Source organism: Zophobas morio, unplaced genomic scaffold, assembly GCF_036711695.1.
Source record: "Zophobas morio isolate AGI-343-1 ecotype UQ-CSIRO unplaced genomic scaffold, CSIRO_AGI_Zmor_V1 ptg000656l, whole genome shotgun sequence".
NCBI lineage: Eukaryota > Metazoa > Arthropoda > Insecta > Coleoptera > Tenebrionidae > Zophobas > Zophobas morio.
In genome coordinates, this window is record NW_026972759.1 from 148027 (window position 1) to 161685 (window position 13659).

At 33.7% G+C, this 13659-nt stretch overlaps 1 long non-coding RNA gene across 1 annotated transcript; it reads left to right on the forward strand.

Annotated features, from left to right (window-relative positions):
• Window positions 1-10217: 10217 nt before the first annotated feature.
• Window positions 10218-10535, forward strand: LOC135121646 (uncharacterized). The gene is made up of 3 exons (XR_010279073.1): window positions 10218-10290; window positions 10340-10408; window positions 10462-10535. It is a non-coding gene; the product is annotated as an uncharacterized LOC135121646 (long non-coding RNA).
• Window positions 10536-13659: the final 3124 nt, after the last annotated feature.

The following is a 13659-nucleotide window of genomic DNA, read 5'->3' on the forward strand; positions in this document are numbered from 1 at the left end:
TAATTTTTTGAGAGGTTCAAAGCAGCAGTACATTGTCCTTTACTTGCAGCCTCATATTATATCTTAATAACAGAGAATTTAGAGAAAAGCTGTGCTTTTGATTGGAGGGTGATTTTGTAAATATGTCAGCCAAGTTGTATTCGGAAGATACGTGTTCAACAGAGGAGTTCTTCGTCAGTGATATATCCTTGACGTATGATAAGCAATATCAATACCTCGAACCTTCTTATTTGAGCGTATCCTTTTGGTATATCTTTTACAGCTTAATGTCAGGTAAATTTTTACTTCAATAATATAGTAACGATTCACTAATTGTACATTTTAACTATAGTTTTACAGCTTTGCGCAACGCAACGTACTCTGCTTTGTAAGAAAACTTGTTTATTTTGGATTTAAATACTTTTTGGGGACCACTGTATAGGGCATCCGTCCAGCAAAATTATATGACCTATTGTAGTTCTGTGGTTATAATTCCCAATCACAGTAGCGTTCAACTAGTATTGTTTTCTGAAATTTTTTGTATTTAAATAAAGATAGATTTTTCGTGTGAGGAAGATAGTTCTCAAGGCGAGTTTTATATGTTCCTCATTATTATAATGTAGAAATCAGCTTAGTAAAGAAGTTACATAGGAGAGGTCGGGTCTAGTGCTAGTTGCAATATTACGTAATGAACCCACTAAACTGTAGTAATGTTCGTTAGTACCTCCTTCTTTTGGGGCTTAAGTTTACAGTTGTTGGTAAAGGTGTCTTATATTTATATTTTAAATTCAAGGGATATTTTCGTATAAGTTGGTCAATGTTAGAAGTTGGACTCATAAAGATTAAGTCGTTAACGTTTTTTGTGTCTATTCCAAGGATTTTGTCAATTTTGTTATATTCTTTTTACTGTACTACTCTTTTTTAAGCTTTTCTATAAATGTAATGTGGTCTCCAATTAAAATGCAGTCATTCAACATAGATATTCCATAATAGTATCAAAGTTACTTAAATAGAATATACATTCGTCAGTTTTGTTTTTATGGTAGCCATATTTTTTTAGTCTGTTAGAAAGATCCTTGTAAGAGAGCCTTGCAGATCCTTTCAGGGCATAAAGGCCCACATTAATTTTTAAGACGCATTTTCTTTTTTTATTGTAAAAATGTTTTCTAAAAGTTTTCTATGTGAGAATTCTAGTTTGTCCGTAACTAAGTACATACCTTGTGGTATAAACATAAACTGGTGTATTTAGTTTTTTGTATGTAAGAAGGCTGTTGTTATATGTGGTGTTAAAAATTTAGATTTAGCAAGCAGTAATCGAAAAGATGATTTTGGTATAACGGGAGAAAATTTTTCTTGATAAATCAACCTTTGTTATTTGTTGAAGCACTCTTACTGTGATTCTAGCTTTATATTAGTTGGTCGTTAAAACTTTTTTATCGGGTATGATAACAATGTTAATAATTTCAAATCCATCGTGAACCATTAATGATTCCAGCTCCTTCGTGACTACAATTTTATAGTGTTCTTTATTTTTAAAATTCATAGCTTCTTTGTAGGTTAAGTAGTTATTGCTGTAGGCATTGAATGTGTTTTGGTTTTTTTAGCTAGATAATTATCACTTAGTGAATTTTTTTTTGCTGAGATGCTTTGTTGTTCCTCAAGTATATTGTGAGGCGTGTCTTAACCTGAGAATATAGTTATATTATTTTGATAGAGATAATGGGATTCAGTCGTGGAAGATTTGTTATCGTAGGGTTTGTAGGTATACTTCTTTAATTGAAGCTGTTTTCTAGGTCTGTTCTTGTTTGTGATGTGACTTCATTAAATGTGTGCGTCGTTTGATTAAGTTTTAAATTGTCGAGATTATAAGGTCACATATTTACAATTGATGAGTGGTTTGTTGGAATTTTCTAGAAAATTTTGTGGTAGAGTGTCTGTCAAATTTCATTAATTCATTATTAGAGTTGACTCGAGGAAACTCTTGTTTATCATATCTGTCTCTTTGTTGGTTTTTAGGAGTTGTTCAGGTTGTGGTTGAATTTTCATGTCTGTACTGCCCTTTGTGGTATCTGAGGGACTTAGAAATGAACTTAACGTTATTCTGAGCTGAGTAAGAGTATTTGTTCAATTGCATGCTAGGAGTTATATCATTAAAGTTATAATAAAGAAGGAAATGTATCTTCAAAGCATTTTATGTCTCTGGACCTTATAATCTCACCAGTATTTGTGTTCAGTATATTAGGATCCCTCATTAGTTGAGTCAATGGATTTTGAAAGAATAATACCTTCTAGAGCTCGGTCTTGAGATTTCTTTTTTATTATGGGGTCATAGAAAAGAACTTAAAAACCTAATGTTTGTTAGATTTAAAAAAGATGCAAGGCCTAAGATTTCGTTTGGAGATAGTTATTCGCTCTTTTTAGGGTCTTATTAATAATAAATGTTACACACCGAAGAGCTTCACTCCAATTATTTATCGGAAACTTCGGCTGTTCTAATAATGCATCTGGCCATATTAAATAGTGTTTGTATACTTCTCTCTCTTAACATATATTGTGAGGTGTCCTTTCGGACCGTAGAGAGCGCTTGTCGGATGTCTTGAAGCAGTCGTCATTTAAAAACTCCCTTTATCCGTTCTTATTTCCTCTATGATAGCAGTGTATGTGTTACCATTTATTTTAAGGTTTTTTATGTACTTATTGTGCTGTTAAGCCATTAAATTAGTAAATGCTTGACCTCAAATTTATTTTTGGCAAATAAAGTTGTAATTCGTTTGGACTTTTTGCTTCAGTAGCAACAATTACATATCTGAAGCCATCAAGAGGGAATGTCCCAGTACATAGTATCAACGTATATTAGTTGCCCGGGTTTCGTTTTTTGTGGGTTTCGCTCTTCTTATTGAACTTTTTCATTTTCATTTTACACTTTAGACAATTTTTTTTTTTACTGTCTTCATTTTTAAAATAAGGTTTGGTTGGGCAAATTTTTTTAAGGTAGTATTTGTAGAGCTCTTTAGTGACTAAACTGAGTGAACTCTTATTTATTGGTAACGAACATAGAGTAATTTTTTCATTGTAGCTCCCATTACCTAGAATGAAGAGCCATCTTTTTTTATACCTTAAGCAATAATGCACTCATTTTTTCTATGTATACCTTATTATTATCAAAGTGGACGATATAACCTTTTTCATATAATTTACCTATAGGAAAATAAGATCATGTTTACAATCAGTTTTGAAAATAGCTTTGCCGCCATTAAGAAAATTTTAAATATCCAGCTTTATAAACTATAGACTGGCCGTTCATTGTATTGGTAACATTTTATCATACTTTACATTAGATACAAGTGCTTTATCTTTGATGAAGTGAGGATAAGCATCAGCACCGACTATCATTTCACGTCCGGCAGTACGTTCTCTCCAGTTGTTCTTCATGGGGTTATTTTTCGATAGTCTATTTAAGCAAGCTTTCTCACTGTGACCTATTCTTCCGCAAAATGAGCAGGTCTCTCTAATGTGACACTGGGACAATAAATGAGACCCATTGCAGCCCTTGCAATTGAAGTTTCTTTTTTCATTACAGTTAAAAAGGTATTCTCCTTTGAAAAATTTAGTTTTGCTGATAGTATTGAAAGAGTTAATTCCAGAACCGTCCTCTATGTTGCCTTGTTTCTTCTTGAAGAAGGGCACCAAGTGCATATCTAGAATCAAGAGAATTAGAATTACTGGAGTTATACTATTCTAGAGAAAACACACTATATCTAAATTCATCTCCTACTGGATCCGGAAGGGCTATAATTTTATGCAAATTAGTTATTTCCTTTATGTGAGGTGTTAGGTTTTCAACGGTACGTTGCTCTTCAAGTTGGTTTGAGATGCTTTTCCAAACGATTGGCAAATTGTTGAAGGATTTCGTCGTTCCTTTTGTGACATTGCAAAGTTTGCATACTTTGATCATAAAAAAAACATGTTACTAGTGACTTTCTGCCGAAAGCATCCTTGACGTTTTGTATGGCTCGTTCCGGTTCGGTGACTTTCATTTCCTCTATTTTAGACTTTACGTCTGTGTGCAAGCTGTTCATTATAATTTATGTACCAAATGCTGCTCTTATAAATTTTTCATGTGAGGTAACTTGTAGTTCTCCATTTTTTTTTTTGGAGTCGTAAAAAAGGTCGTGTATCCCTTGAGTTATCAATGCTAGTTTAATATCAATTAGCCATTGTCGAAGTTGAGAGGCATCCTTCAGTAGTTTTCCATACCATGCATGTTGTCGTATATGTAAGTCCGAATGGTTTTGCATTTTAGTAAAAGTTTTATTTAACTTAAATAGGATAAGAAGTTCAAATGATAAACAATAATTTAAAATAGTGAGTAAATTATAGAGCAGTGTAAGAGGTTGATAAAAGCTAATGAAAATTAGTATAGTGACGTTATGCTGGAAAATTAATAGTTTAATAGTAGTTAAAGGAAAATTTAGATGTAAGGTCGAAAAAGACGTAAAGAAGGAGATAACGATCCAGTAGGACGTAGTGTGAGATTCCAAATGGATGTAGAAAGGATATTGTGACAAAAAAAAGATGTAGAGCAATAGGTAAGGTTGAGGCTTGGTGCTGATAACGTGACAAAAGCAAAAAGAAAAGAAGAGAAGCCTGTAAGACTGACTTAATTTTCCGGGGTTTTTTACATATTTAAAGTTTTTTTTAAAACAGATTTTTTCCAAAGTGAGGTGAAAATCTTTGGCATTATTCTAAATTTTTGAGAGGTTCAAAGCGGTAGTATCTTCCTTTACTTTGTTAAGTAGTGACCAAATAAAGCTATACCATTGTAGATCACTGGACTAAGTGTTAGCATGCACCGCAGAGAGATATTACTTTTTTAATAAAATCGATAAAACACCTTGTCTAGCGTAAGCCAATGGGCAGCTGCTATACTTCCTGTATTTAATCGCATTTCTTATTGATATATGAGCTTGATTACACTCTTTATAAAAACTGCTTTTTTTCCTGCGTAATAAAGACTGCAAAAGCCCATATAGAAAATAAACCGCTCATTAACGGACAGCTCGATACGGGCTGAAACAGAGATCATGAACGTAACATCAGCCGATAGAAATTGATTAATAACGAAAAGTCAAATCATGTTATATACTCTCTCTCTACAAGACGGTAATTCGCTCTTTTTTTTTTTTCTTCGTTACTTTATATTTTTAAACGGATAGAGAGATGTAAGGTAAAATCAGGAGGACAATTTTTTCCCCACTTACATCTTATTACAAGTAGAAGCAAAAACTTCCCGGTGGTTGCGGTTACGTTAAAAGGGTCGAATATATATAAAAATAAAAAGTGTACACAGGCCTAATAACAACAAGAAAGAATCAAGAGAAAGGAAAAAAAAGAAAGAAAAAGATTATTTTATCCGAAAATTAGTACTTGCCCAAAAGGTCCTATATATAGAAAATTTGTGTTTAGTTTAGCGTTATTCCTTGAGGATTCCTAAAGTGTAATTTTAATTATAGGTCTAATAAGATCATTTGGCATTGTTTAAATTTGTTTACATTATAAATAAACAATAAATTTGTCTGTTATTAGAAATTTGTATTTGCAATAATTGCCTGAAGCTATTTTCACACCCCAGATATGGACAATGACCTATCATAAACCTGCTTACCCATTTAGTGTTAATGGTATTTCACCTCAATAGACCTTGATAGTTTCGTTCATTATAATTGGAGACTTTCTATAGTAGGCCAGTTCTCGTAGCACTAAAGGTGCCCACTTAGCCCATTTAATAATTTTGACCAGGGCTATACACTCGGCCTCTGTGAAGGAAAATGCAACCAATTACTGCTTCTTTGTTTCCCAAATAAGTGGAAGGTCGTTGAGAATTATCAGTGTGACAGAACCAGGACTTAATGATCTTGCTCAAAGCCATAAATTGCGTCTAAGTAGTCTTGAATATCTAGTTTGCCCTTCCTGAAAGACCTTATATGAGAGTGGCTGGTGCCTTTCGGGTACCTAAATATGCACTTTGCTGCCTCCCAATGTTCTTTACCAAATGAATTGAGGTGCTGTGATAACTTATTCACCGCCAACTGTATGCCCAGTCTAGTGTGCATGTGGCTAGATACTGTATTGACCATACTAATTCCGGCTAGGAGTACCATCCTGAAGCTTACTTCAGTTTTTCCAAATGAACGTTGTGCATAGGGAATTGCACAGACTTTCCCTCATTTAAAATCGTAGTTAAATAAGAGATCATTAATAAACTTTAGGGCCAATTCTAAATGATCAACGAAACACTTAAAATTTAGTCCTAGGAAAATCGAATTTTTGGGGGTCCCGGTGCTTCCAGCAATTTTTTTTTCTCATTGGGTCACGGACCCAGCTCTCCTCGTTAGAAGTCATCGACGTAGATCATGACTATGACTACTGAGCTCCCTCGGCGGTATATGAACAAGCAAGGGCTCGTTTTATCTCTTTCATACCGAGTCCAATGAGCTTGTGCACTGTGTGCTTAAACCATAATAACCCTGCTTATTTGGTACCATAAATGCCGTTTAAGGTATTTCTTATCATCCACCAAAGGTATAATAAATTTGAAACCTACTGGAACTTTTAGGTATATGGCGATCCATGTTGCTATATGCAAACGTGCCTTTTTTTACATCGAACTTACACCCAGTAGAGTTGATGTTTCTCTGTTAAGCCTGTATATGCAGTCCTCAACATGTTAACAGCATACATTCTTACCAAAAAAAAATTTTCAATACCCTTTCGACCATTCCATTGGCTAGTGATGACTTGTAGTTACAAACTGAGCTTGAACACCTTTTTCAACCAGAAATCGAGATATGACCTTACTCGCAAAAATCGATTTCCTATCTGATGTTAAGCCTTTAAGGGACTTTTCTATGAGACAACTCTTTAAGGCAGTTTTCCCCTCTTCTGCTGTTAACCCTCTGAAGGAGAATTGTCCGCACAAGCCTTGAATATCAATCCAAAATTACACTCGTGAACCCGTTAACCACTTTTAACTACTAACTGTAGGATATGCCACCACCAATATTAAAGAATTCCTTTCCTTTCCTCGCCAGAACTTAATGTCGTAATTTTGCTCACTTCTTCTACAATTAAATATTCATCAGCTAAAAGCTTGGTCGTAAATCTGCAATAATAGCATTTTTACAGTTATATATTTCTATGTCCATTAAATATTGCTCATTGTATAATTAATTCTATAAATGTTTTTACCCCTTACAGTTTCAACATCATTCTTTACATCAAAGCTCCAAGTAGGCTTTTATGACCTGCTTCAACTATAAGTTTTTTTTTTTCACTTAATTAAATGAAGTCTATTGGCTTGTTATTAGCGATGTTGATTATATGATTCCAGTTACAGTGCGCAGTTAAAAAAGGGTAGATTCCACATAACTGAAGGTATGCTCTCTGCATTTGTATTAACAGGTATAGATTTAATCTACAGGATTATTTTAAAATTGTGTATTTGCATTCATTTTAACTTAATAAAAACAAGATCCGATTCTCTCGTTTGTGGTATCTTATCAATCTGTAGAACTGCTGTAATTATCTAAAGAGCAAGTTTAGATATCGTGTTGGTCTATAGGGCCGTAACTATCTAAAGGATAGTTTATTGGGAGCCTAACGTCTAAAGGGAGGTGTTATTATTAAAGGAGACTAAAGCTTAAAAAAAGGAAATTTTAAACAGACCAAGAGACAAAGTCTCCATATACGTTACTCTATACCCCCTTTGAGCATCATACAATTTTCTACTCACAAATGCTATATAGTTCGAGCGACTCCCATATCTTTGAAAAAAGGCACCTCCAACTTCTATATATTCGACACATATTTTACAACTTAATAATCCTCTTGTTCACCAACTTTTACAAATTTAACTTTTTTGACAATTACCCAGCGGCTGGTAATTACAGAACGGTGAGGAATGTAATTACTCCAGTAATTTTTTAACATGTCCCTGAACGCTTAAATGCAAGTTTCTCCTATTCTGACACTCGAGTTGGTAAACCCTCCCCAGACATTGCTTTTGACTCCTGACGAACTTCCATTTCCCTAACCACAGTGCTTTAAACTGTTCGTTCCTATAGTATTCAAAAAAAAAATTTTTTTAGCCTTACGTATCATCCAAAGAAAGAGAGAATTATGCCGAGTCCTAGTGTTAACTCTGACGAAAACCGCACAATCTTTGCTTGCAGCGACAAAGGATGACGGAAAATATGTGTTAAGGAGAGTTAATATAGAGTTACACTGGAGGGTGCACGCTATCCTTAATGAGTGCCAAGCAGGAAAATATTAATACCTTGCAAGATGACAATATTTTGTGAACCGCTTAGATCGGTTCTTAAAGCCCAGCGAATTAGTTGATGAACACTACAAGAATATAATCACAGCGAAACTTATTAAGAAGCCAAGTCCAACTAAGCTGGTAGATGCAGAGAATTGATGACTAGGCCTTGCTAAAAGAAAATTTGCGGATTACTAGACATGTGGCCATGATTATAATGCTCGTTTCCGTATAACGCAATAAAAACTTAAATTTTCCTCCCGAAGTGTTCAACTGTAGCGCCTACAAGAAAGGTTGCGAGAATAAACAAGAACTATTTATTGACATAATCACTGTGTTGCCCACCAAATGTACAAACACACAACCGTATCAACGGCCAGTTACTAGGCTACACTGAGCGAAGCACACACCCCAGCCGAGTCCAAAGAACCCAAAGAATAACTGCTTACGAGGCCCTCGCCAAAGATACTTATACCCCTTTTCCAAGGCACATCCCACGAAAAATCCCGAACGTTCAGGAACATACCGCTAACATCAGCAAAAAAAATTAAAAATATATTTTACTTTATACCAACTTTCCACCACAATTTTTGCTATAGTATTGACTTAAATTTATTTTTCTACAACATAAAATTTTCGACTACAGTGCGATTGAACAATTTGAACTTCTTTTACATCACCTCAAACGGGTGGCTATGAAAATGTTTTGCTTGAAATAGAGAACATCTAACATTCTAATAACTAAAGGTTTACATCCCTGCAATAATACAAACGACCTAAACATTTTTTAATTTCACCTTGAAATTTGGACTTAGAATAATAATAAATCAAATAAATTTTTGTGATTTGCAGATTTAAGTAGGCATTTAAACTCATCTTATTTTTATCGGAATTTTTATTTAGCCTTTTTTAGAAAAAGACGGTGCCCAAACGAGTGGAAGTAGCTCTTTGCCACTTAGTTAATATTAAGTCGTAGAAACAGCATGGTGGCAACTTATTTCATTTTTTTTTAATTTAAAAACTTCACTCTCTTCTTGCATTTGGCATAGGAGAACCTCCCAAGTTCTTGAGCTCGGACTTCAACGTTTTTTGCTTATATTTGCATTACTGTTGTTTGGTAAGGCGGTTTTTACTAGTATGTACGGTTCTAGGTGTACTGAGTTTATACGTCCCCTTCATCGTCTCGCTTTTTTAAAAGCCATTCAACGATTTTGAGTTTAATCGAAATGCTGCAGGATGTCTTTGCGTTTATTACCAAATTTTAGGCTGTCACTTCAGAACAATTAATATGCAGTCAGACTAAGTAAAAAATTGAAATATTGGTAACCTTCCATTCGTTAGTTTCTTGCGAAAATTATAACTGAGAGCTCTTTAAGTGGACGATGGGTCTCAAGAGGATATTTTAATAAACCGTTTACTGCAATGACTTCAGAACATTCATCAACTTATATATAAATATTTATATACGGGAAATAAGGGAAGAAAAAAAAATGTTAAAAGATTATTATTTAAGAGCATAGCTGTGACCCTAGGGTTTTCTAACTTTGTAAAGAAAACACCTCCATGATCCCCTCAATAGAGACTAAATTTAAATCAAGCGGTTTAAGTTATAACAGATAAACGGCTGTAGTACGTTAAAACGATAAATAAATTAAAAATAAAGATTGAACTAGTAACATTTTTAAGAGGCATTATATCTTTGTAAGCCTTTATTTTAAAAGTGAAGCTTTTACAACTTAAGACTTGGGTCTATATTTTAAAAGTCCCCGTAATAGCAAACTTTATTATATTATTCCCTAATTAGTACTTTATTAGTTAAGGCTGACGGCCTTTCAAATATGTATATGGTAAACGAGAAGGTGTTTTATGTTTTTTAAGAGTACAAAGCTACTTGGCTCCTACCCTTTACAAGATCCAGAAATAACAATATTAAAGAATACCAACTATGCCTGAAGAAATTTATAAATTTAAAGTTGACATGGTGTGCGAAGGTAACAATTTTTTTAAATATTTTTTAAAACCTGCTAACTTTCTTGAAAGAGTGTAGTAAAGCAGTAAAAGATCTCCTTAGTAAGTTGGAAGGTGTTACCGATATAACAATTGATAGAGGTTCACATTTTTCTTGATTGGTTTACTTTCTAAATATCATACTTTATTAATAGTTCACAATATTGTGTCTGTTAAAACTGCTCGTTCAAAAGAGGAAGTTTACAATCAGCTTCAAAAAAGTAATAGAAACGTCGAAAGTCTTTGAGAGCACCTTTTATTGCGCTAACCGTAAATAAATAAATGGTGCAATATCGTTTAGTTTATCGAGTATATAAAAGTATACAAATAATTTCAAAATAAATGGTAGTTACGACAATTACGTTTTTACTTTTTTACAATGATGTATGCTAGCATAAAGGCAACTCACCCCTATTAAACTATAAATTCTAATTTGGCAAGAATTTTGCTGAGCTTCCATTTTATACGACGAAAAAGACTTTTAGGGCTTGACCACCAAGCTCTATTTAAACGCTTTGTTTGCTCTCCAATAGTATAACGTAGACTTCTTCACTTTTCTTCTATTAGGCTGTTTTTATCTCTTTTTACAAAACTGCACTTCTCACTCGTATTTTTTCTTAGTTGCCATCTTTTTGCTTTAATTCTAATTAAGAACGTTAGAGATTCCTCTGCTTTATTTTTGCTCGCCTTCAATATTTTACTACTACTTGCTTTGGATCTCGATTTAACTAATACGTCCTGGTAGTGTATTCGGCCAGTTTTTATTACTTCTTTTTCCTGGAATTTTGGTGCTGGAAATTATCCTTTTCTCTACTTTTCAACCGAGAATGTAGTTGCAATTGCGCTCACCGCTTAACGCCTAGTAATTATACTGCGTTCCCATCTATAATAGGATTACATAACGGCAACAATGATATTAAAATAAAGTACCTTAACTTATTTTTTACTGGTAAAACCACTTTTTTAAATTTTTTTCTCCACATTTTGTGTATTGACATTACCTTTGTGAGCATCTAAAGTAGGTGTGGTTGAGGTAGCGATTTTAGAGTAATCTTTATTGTCCACCTCAATAAAGTTGGGGGAAGCGGTACCCAAATCTTTATTTCTCACTTGAACAATTCCATATCACAGTTCGAAAGTAAAGTTTTTTTGTTAATAAAAACTTCTGCATCTCCAAGGTTTTCCGTAAGGTCGACAGAAGTGGTGCCCAATTTTTTATTAATTAATAACTGTTTACTAGAATGTAGCGGTGCAGTAAGCCACTTTTTCTTTTTTTTTCTCTCTTAAACAACTTCTAATTTACTATCCGGAAGTTTTTTCTTGGTAAAGTTAACTTCAAGATCTTCATGACTCTCACGACTTTAAGCCAAGCAAGCACTATTTTTCAAAGTCTTTGGAGTAAAACTTTTCATATTTCTCTTTTCCTTCTGGTAATAAGTTGTTTATATCCCAGCATTTTTTTTTAAGGTTAGATAATGAAACGTTTATAGGCTCATAGCTTTTGTTTTCTTTATAAAGAAACTCGTAGTAAATGTTTTCAAAGCAAAAGTTTTGTAATTTTTAAGCTTCTGGGTGTCGATTACTTTTTGATTATTCTAATTCATTATTAATTTTAAGTAGATTAGCTAAAGTTGTGTTTAGAAGTTCATCTTTTATAAATTCCGTAAAGTTGTCGAGGCCGAAATCTATAAGGCCGAGTGCCGAAGGGCCACGATCCAATTTTATATGGCTCTTTGGTAATGCATACTGGTTATCTTTGTGTAAAGTCGGCGCTGCAGTTGGTGAATCATGCCGAGATGAGTCAAGGCCACAGCAAAAGGAATTTTCCGCGCATGGACGAATTGGGAGGAACTTTGTCCTTCTAACGCATTATGTACTCTTTATTAAAAAATTTTCTGTCTAAAGTTTTGAGAGCTAACGCTTGTATGACCAAAAGACCACTTTTTAAGGCCCATATATTATTTAACAAAACATATGACTTTGCTTTCGAACTAAATCCTTCAATGAAGCACTAAAACTGTTTTTCTGGTATACTTAAAAAATTATGATTTTTAAAGAAAATGGTTTCTTTAACAGTAGCTATTTTTAAAATGTCTTCCTTACTGCGTCTACTCCGATTATTCTCGTGCAAATCCTTAAAAATAAATTCTCTAAACACATTAGGGATGAAAGGTACGCTAAAAAAGACGTTTTTAGTGGCCTCCACTACACTTTGACTGGAATTCTTATTTAGTTGACAGATTTTTTGCTGAGAAATCAGTCTCAGCCTCCTTTTTGAATCTCGTTGCGATTTTAATTTGTATGGAAAAATCTCCACTTCGTCTTAGTATTGCAAGAACTTTTGAATTTTGGAAGGCGATTCGTCCAAAGCGGGGGTGCAAGTATTGTGGTTTTCGAAAGTAGTAAGTCTTAAAGGAATTCGATAATTTGGTTCTTAAGAATGGAGGAGATTTTCCCGAGAGAGGAGTTAAAGAATTGAGAAAAGAGGAATTATTATTCAAAGAAGATTCCAAGTGCCTATAAAAAAAACGGAGGTGTGGCAGTGCAGAATTGAAAAAGCACTACAAAATTATAAGAATAATTTGAAATAATGATACTTTCACTGGAGGAAAATGTTTAAAAGTTCGCTAGGAGAATCTAAGATATGTATCATAGAAAAAATAAATTTGAAAAGTTTTTCTTATCATGATAAAAAGGGGTGCTTGCTAAAACTTCATCAAAGGCGATTTTGTTAAGTGAGTTTCTATGATTATATTTAAAGCCTAGCCTTATTACCAACTTCTAAATTTAAATCACTTATACCAGTAAACTTCTTCTCTTCAAAGAGCGATCGTAATATGTGGTGTATACTGTTTAAAAAATAATACAGAAAAATAAGTAGGGCGGGCTAGTAGCAATATTCTTACAAAATTCTTGAGGAAATTTTAAAGGTGTAGATTTATAGAGCCATCTTTTGTATATCCTTTTAAAAATGCGTATAAATAGCTTTTAACATCCAATAGTAGACCTATACCTTTTTTATTTTCCCTTTACCTCAAAACTGAACACGCCAATAGAAATGACAAGAAAGTCGCGGTCTTTAAGTAAAACTGCTCCTTCTATTATCTTTCCATTGATGAAGGCGGACTTGTGCTCGTCTATGTGTCCTAACCAAACCTTTATGGAAACTGTAGATGAGAAGTACTACATATTATATATTTAGTAAAATATTTTTCTGCTTGTCAGCAAGCAGGCGGACAAGCAAGTAATCCGACATCAAGTCGCTGAATTCTTGCGTCACATTCTTTATTGCTTATATAAATTGAAACAAACATTAAGGTTTACTGAATTGAAGTTTTTATTCAGTGTCACAA